Genomic DNA, 7,563 nt, shown 5'->3' on the forward strand with positions numbered 1-7,563 from the left:
CCACCATTCGATACTAGCTCTCCTTCTATCCCTCTTCTTTCCTTTCTTTTGCTTGAGGACAAGCAAACCTCCAAGTTTGGTGTGTTTATCCGTGATCACTAAACCATATTCACTAAGATCATGGCTCTTAAAGGAAAACACTACAAGAAAAACACCCATTCAGGTACACTTGAAAAGTGTAGCCAAAAGTGAAAAAAAATGATGCCGTAGGCTACGGCAACGCTTTTTGGGCTACGGCTACGCTTTTTGGAGTGATTCCTATTCGGCTGTTGCCTATTCTCAAAGGCTACGCTTTTCTACACCAAGGGCTACGCTTTTGGCGTTTGGGAATAGGCTACGCTTTTCAAGTGATGCTGTTCAGGACCAAAGGCTACGCTTTTCAGCTTTCATTCTTCCAGAATAGGCTACGCTTTTCAATGCTACTGGATCACTTGTAAAGCGTAGCCCCATTGTATACCATAGCTACTTTTTATAAGCGTAGCCTTAGGTCCCTCTTTTTTTTTTTTGGTATACTATAGCTACTGTATATAAGTGTAGCCTTAGGTCTCGTTTTTTTTTCTGTATACTATAGCTACTATATATAAGTGTAGCCGTAGGTCTCATTTTTTTTCAATACTAAAGCTACTGTACATATAAGTGTAGCCTTAGGTCCTTTTTTTTCTATATATATATATATATAATAATTATTAATACAACATAATAGTTAATATGATTACATGTATAAATGAATTGAATATTACAAAATAAAAATAAAAACATAATTATACTAAATAATTTCTTTATATAATAAAAATTGTCTCAAACCAAAATATATTTATAACATTGATCCAAAAGTACTAGAATGAAATTAACTGTAAAAATTCATACAACTCAAATTAAAGTAAGCATAGCCATATCAAAACCATAATATCACTTAGCCAATAAAGGTATCTTCTAATAAAAATCATTAGTCAACCATACATGTAAAGATTCTAAATAGCACTCTATCTTAGCCAATAAACCACAATAATAGTAAGCTTAATCTTCATTGCTTAATCTTCATTGTTATCCTGCATAATTATATAGATAAGTAGTTAAAAAAATATTCATAATGACATTCGTAATTATAAAAATTAAATGGAACATGTAGTCATAGTAAGCCAAGAAAGCATATATAGTAAAAAAAATAACATGGTCACGGCAGAAGAGGTGAATTCAAGGAATTATGTATTATCTTGTTTCATTCAAACTATGAAAATCTACTGGTGTTTCTTCCTTCCATTTCCTTTAACACAATCCTGATATGTCCCTATAGCATTTTTCATGCACTAATTAACCAGACTTTCACACTTAAATTAGATACAGGGACAAATTCATATGTACCAAGTGCACAAAATCAAAGATACAACCACCAGAATTACACAATCAAATTTCAGCCATAGCAATACAACTTTAGTGTTAATAAAGCCAACAAACATTTTCAGCCACATCAATTAATGTAAATGCAAGTAAAAACTATGGATTAAGGAATAGATAAGGACATACCACATCTAACTTCGGAAAATGTGTTGATCCATGGCCGCTATTCGCATCAATAGGAGATTGTTGGGCGTCTTGTAATAAAGCTTCTAGTTCTTCGGCCTCATTCCAGGTTCCGATCGCTGCAGTAATAACTTGATCATATTTCGCAACCCATGAATCTCTTCGTCTTGTTTTTGCTGTTTGGCCTCTTGTTTTTGCTGTTGGGCCTCCATGTGTCCAAGTTTATCCTTCAGACTACTTCCTCTTTGTGCTGATTCTTGATTTCATTAATTTCAACATATTTTTTTAAATCAGTCTTTGTCACAGATCTTCCATACAACCTTATCCGACCTGGTTGTTCTTTCCCGAATAAGGCCTCAAATGCTTCCTCTTCTGTTTCACCAACAGCTTGGCGGTGTTGGAAGTCTTCATGCATAGAAGAAACATTTAAAATTGAGTTAGTTACCGTATCCTAAATTTGAAATGTAATTATGAATGATTTAATGAACTCTTACAACAGCCATTTGTGTTTCCTCATCCACTTCTTTCCTCTTCCGTCTTGTTCGGGTAGCAATGAACATCTCAAACCCGATTTGACGCATTCGCCTAAGGACGTTGATGGCTTGTCAAATATCATGCGTCGATATGACATGTTTATCAAAAGTTTTCACGAATTAAAAAGTTGAAAATATTGTTAGTCTTGTTTTCAGTACTGAAAATGATTTGCTGGTTGATTTAATCTCAGTCTAAACGGGCTTGGTATAATTAGGCAATTATTCATGAAGTAAATTTTCACGTTAATTACATTGTAAACCCTAACATAGCATAACAAGAGTGTCAAACCGATAATGAAAATTCACACTTCACATGATCAAGTAAATTTTATAACCGAAAAAATCCATTCACATTTTTCATGATTTCCACTTCCTTCTTAGCTTTATACTTCCATTTTAGTATTCCAATTGCAAAAGGCAATGACATCTCGTGTAAAATATGCTTACCCAAACCCCTCATCATTCAATCAATTAATTCCAGTGACCTATAAGTCAATCCAGTAAAAGCTAAATTCAGATGTGATTTTCATGAGAAAATATATTGTTCAAATTAAATTAAAAAAATAACTTGGCAGAAAGTGTTATATCACATTGAAAAATAGAACTTGATAGATGACTATACAAATTAATGTTACAACACCTCTTGCAAGGACATTGAATTTGTCGTCCGTCCGGTTCTCCCTCAGAGTATGCAAAGTCTAAAAAACTAATAACACCATTGATATACTCTTCGCTATACCTCGGTAGATCCATCCAATCCTTTGGCATATCACAAAACCTAATCGATAATTATTAAATTTTTTAGGCGAAAAATTTATAAGGGGTTGCAAAGTGAAGATTAGAAGAATAGAGGAGGCAGGGTGTTATTCGCTACAAAGGGAAATAGTTCATAGTCTTAGAAGTAATTCTCTAGAAACCCATTGAGGTAAAACAAATAAAGAGAAACATAGAATTTATAATACAAATATAATAAGTTAAATTGCAACTTCAAAACTAACAAATCAAAAGAATTAAAATATGCATTGTACCTTGCCATGACACGATCAACGTTTTGACAAAATCTTCTTGGAAGACCTTAACCAAAAACTTTCGCCTTCAACCTTAACCACGAATAACTGTAAAAATTACAGACAAAAAAAAATTGTAATTGCCATATCCAACCATTTAACCACGAATTTAGCACAATCATCATTTAGCAAGCAAGATTTAAATTGATATAATCAAACAGATTTGGGACCCAGCAGCAGCAGCAGCAATTAAATCATTCAACAGATAATGACAATCAAATTAAGTAAAATACAAAATATTATTGTGTAAAACTATTTTATAAACAACACGAGGGTGGACTTTATTGAGGACATTGCAAAGAATGAGTCCATTCTGAAAAATCATTTATTTTGATCTAGACTAAGATCTTCACAGGATCAAGTTGGGATTTGGGATCTCCCAAACTAATAAACACAAAGATCACAACAATGTTTTCAGTTTTTCACAGCTCAGTGCCACTCAGACAGAAGAAAAAGAGAACCCTTTTCCTATCCAAAATTTCTACCACCAACTTGACCTATTTTTTATTTTTTTCTTGCATTTCACTAAATACCAATAGGCCTTTTACTTTTTCTAGTCCCTTGTCCCTTCCACAAACACACATAGAAGCTTGCGGCCATACCTGCCTCACGTGATTTACTCCTAAGTAAGTGATTTGGAGTGAAAATGCATAACTTCTTTAAATCAAACAACCACCATGAAATTAATGTTAACTCATGAGGTTTAAGCTAATTTTAATTGAATTTTAATTGATTTATAAGCCTCATGAATTTAGTGATACTTGGAGTGGTTGTTTTGGTTTATTTCAGGTGAAGAAAAGAATAAAAAAGAAAAGCGTGGCCTAAAGAAAGCGTGACCCAAGGAGAAGGAAGCGTGGTTAAAGGAAGGAAAAGTGTGCCACATACAATGGGGGAGGCAAGCATTGCCCTCCACAAGGGCACACTGCCCTCTAGGAGGGCAACATAAAGGAACTAAGCAAAGAAGGCAACTCTGCCCTGCCCACTACAAGGGCAGAGCACAAATTTGTGCCTTGGAATCAAGAAGAACAAAACCTTGCCCTGCCCTCCACAAGGGCAGTATCAGGCTCACCAAGAGAAGAAAATCAAAGAAAAATGTCTACAATGCTTGCCACAAGAGTTGAACACGGGACCATGAGGAAGCAAGGAACTAGGCTCCATTATGGTGCCAAGAAAGCCAAGGAAATTGAGTAGCGTGTGTTCCTGCCATGATTCGAACGCGGGACTTCAGTTTGGAAACACTGCCCTGCCCTCCGCGAGGGCAGGGCAGCATTTTGTCGTGGCATGAATCTGGCACACCAAGGCACGATTCTGGCGCACCACAGCACAATTCTGGCGCACCAACATTTTCTGCCCTGCTCTCCGCGAGGGCAGGGCAGCATCCTGCGCACCAAGGCACCATTCTGGCGCACCACGCACGCACCAAGCACCAAATCCGGCCCTGCTCTCCACAAGGGCAGGGCAGCCTCCTGGAAGCTATTATTTTTGGGCCGAAAATTAAATTAAAAATCCAATTTAATTCATTTCTTCACCAAATCAAAAGCCCATCCAAATCCCAAAATCCAAGAATAGAAAGTGTATAAATAGGAGCTAGTTTGATGTAATTAGGACCTTTTTTGAGACCTTTGGCTTAGCTTTTGAATTTTGCACTTTCTTTTGAGCTTTGAATTTTAGCAACTTTCCTAGAGAGACTGAACCGAGCTTTCAGAGAATTGGGGAGGAGAATTGATCTCTCTTCTTCCTCGTTCTTGCCTGGGCATTTTCAATTTCCTTGTTTTGATTCTTGGGTGTTAAGAATTGAGGAAATTCTGTCTCAATCTCCACTCAAGAAATCCTTAGTTTCTTTTCTGCATAATTAAATCCATTCACATTCTCTTTACTGTTTCTTCTTCAATTTCTTGTCAATTGCTTTGAGAACTTGGATCTAGGAAGGTAATTGAGATCTAGGCTCTGCTACCTAGTCTCTTGAACCCTGAGATCCCAATTTACTTTTGGTTCTTCTGTGAACCTTGCTGCACTTTAAATTCAATCTCTGTTTGAATCCTCATTGCTACCAATTCAATTTCTGCTTTATTAATTGTTGCAATTTACTTTCTCTTCGTTTAGATTCTGCAATCCCAGTCCTCAAATCCCTTTTACATTCAAGCAATTTACATTCCTTGCCATTTAAGTTATTGCAATTTACATTACTTGCACTTTAAGTTTCAGTCATTTATTTTCTTGTTCTTTAAGATTCAGCAATTTTACTTTCCTGCTCTTTAATTTACTGCAATTTCCCCTTTTCCCTTTATATTCCAAGCAATTTAGTTTCTGTCAAATACAACCCACTCAACCAAAACTTGATTCGCTTGACTAAATCAACCACTAAACTAAAATTGCTCAATCCTTCAATCCCTGTGGGATCGACCTCACTCATGTGAGTTATTATTACTTGATGCGACCCGGTACACTTGCCGGTGAGTTTTGTGTTGGATCGTTTTCCACACATCAAGTTTTTGGCGCCGTGTTGGATCGCTTTCCACACATCAAGTTTTTGGCGCCGTTGCCGGGGATTGAAATAGATTGACAATGATTAAGTGAAGTGGATGTCTAGATTAAGCACTTTTTCTTTTCTGTTATTCTAATTTTGACTAACACACTAACTGTTTGAAGTTTTGCTTAAACTAACTAAAACTTCATTCCAACTATAGAGTGAAGTTTCATTGGTTTTCTGGATCTGTGTGTTTATTGTTGTGTGTTTGTATGTCAGGTACAGGAAGATCTTCCCCTGTCCTCTTTGAAATTGACCAAAGAACTCTTCGAAGAATAAGAAGAGCTGAAAGAGGAAAGAACGTTATTGGAGAGGAAGAATCTGAGGAGGAATTCCAAGAGATGGAAGGAGATCCCAATCAACCAGGAGAAGGAGCCAACAATAACCAACAACAACGAAGAGTCTTGGCTTCATACACATTTGCAAATGCTAGACACTGTGGAAGTAGTATTCTTCCTCCTAATGTCAATACAAACAATTTTGAACTAAAGCCACAACTCATCACTCTGGTTCAAAATAATTGTTCTTTTGGAGGAGGGCCTTTGGAAGATCCAAATCAATGGAGGAGGGCCATTGGAGGACCCAAATCAACACTTATCTACCTTCTTGAGGATTTGTGATACTGTGAAAACCAATGGTGTGCCTCCTGACAGCTACAAGTTGTTGCTCTTTCCATTTTCTCTCAGAGACAAAGCCACTCAATGGCTAGAGACATTTCCAAAAGAGAGCATCAACACTTGGGATGACTTGGTGAGCAAGTTTCTTGCCAAATTCTATCCCCCTCAAAGGATCCTAAGATTGAAGACTGAGGTGCAGACATTCACTCAAATGGAGGCTGAGAACTTATATGAAGCATGGGAAAGATATAAGGCTCTATTGAGGAAATGTCCACCAGAGATGTTCACTAAGTGGGACAAGTTGCAAAACTTCTATGAGGGACTCACTCTTAAAGCTCAAGAAGCACTTGATCATTCAGCTGGAGGCACTTTGCAACTCATGAAAACTACAGATGAAGCTCAAAACCTCATTTACATGGTGGCCAACAACCAATATTTCTTTGCTCATCAAAGACAATGACAACCATCACAAAGAAGAGGAGTAATGGAGTTGGAAGGAGTGGATTCAATTCTAGCTCAGAACAAGATAATGTAGCAGCAGATTCAACAACAGTTTGAGCAAATGGCCAAAAGAATTGATGGCTTGCAAGTTGCATCAGTGAGTGCCACAAGCCAACCACCAACTACTTGGGTGCAAAGTGAAGAAACTCAAGAGGAGCAACAGCAAGAGCAAGTCCAATACATGCATGGTGGACGAAATTGTGATCACTTGTTCTTTGTTTATAAAGGATGTATACTCTGAGGACATTGTTTATTTTCTTCACAACTCCGTTCAACTAACCAGCAAGTGTACTGGGTCGTCCAAGTAATAAACCTTACGTGAGTAAGGGTCGAATCCACAGAGATTGTTGGTATGAAGCAAGCTATGGTCACCTTGCAAATCTCAGTTAGGCAGATTTAAAATAGTTTTATGGGTTTTCGAAAATAGAAATAATGAAAGGGATAAAGATACTTATGCAGATTCATTGGTGGGAATTTCAGATAAGCGGATGGAGATGCTGTAGAGCTCTTGGACGCCTGCTCTCCTACTCCTTCTACTAAATCCTTCTTACTCCTTTCCATGGCAAGCTTTGTATAGGGGTTCACCATCAACTGTGGCTACTTTCATTCCTCACGGGGAAATAACCTGTGCGGCTGTCACTCGCACAGCTAACCAGCCTGGAGGCATCACCCATGGCTGATGACTACATCCCATCCTCGCAGTGAAAACTAATGCTCACGCACTCTATCACAGTACGGCTAATCACTGGTTGGTTCCCGCTCCTACTGGAATAGAATCCCTCTTTTGCATCTGTCAC

General features: G+C 37.5%; 1 long non-coding RNA gene across 2 annotated transcripts in view; it reads right to left on the reverse strand.

Annotated features, from left to right (window-relative positions):
* Positions 1-793: 793 nt before the first annotated feature.
* LOC110272586 (uncharacterized) overlaps positions 794-7,563 on the reverse strand; it is a 28,154-nt gene continuing 21,384 nt past the window's right edge. For both annotated transcript variants that reach the window (XR_008000472.1, XR_008000471.1), the window contains exon 5: positions 794-1,049. This is a non-coding gene — a long non-coding RNA (uncharacterized LOC110272586). The remainder of the gene's footprint in view (positions 1,050-7,563) is intronic.

The sequence above is a fragment of the Arachis duranensis genome, chromosome 6 (assembly GCF_000817695.3).
Source record: "Arachis duranensis cultivar V14167 chromosome 6, aradu.V14167.gnm2.J7QH, whole genome shotgun sequence".
NCBI classification, from domain to species: domain Eukaryota; kingdom Viridiplantae; phylum Streptophyta; class Magnoliopsida; order Fabales; family Fabaceae; genus Arachis; species Arachis duranensis.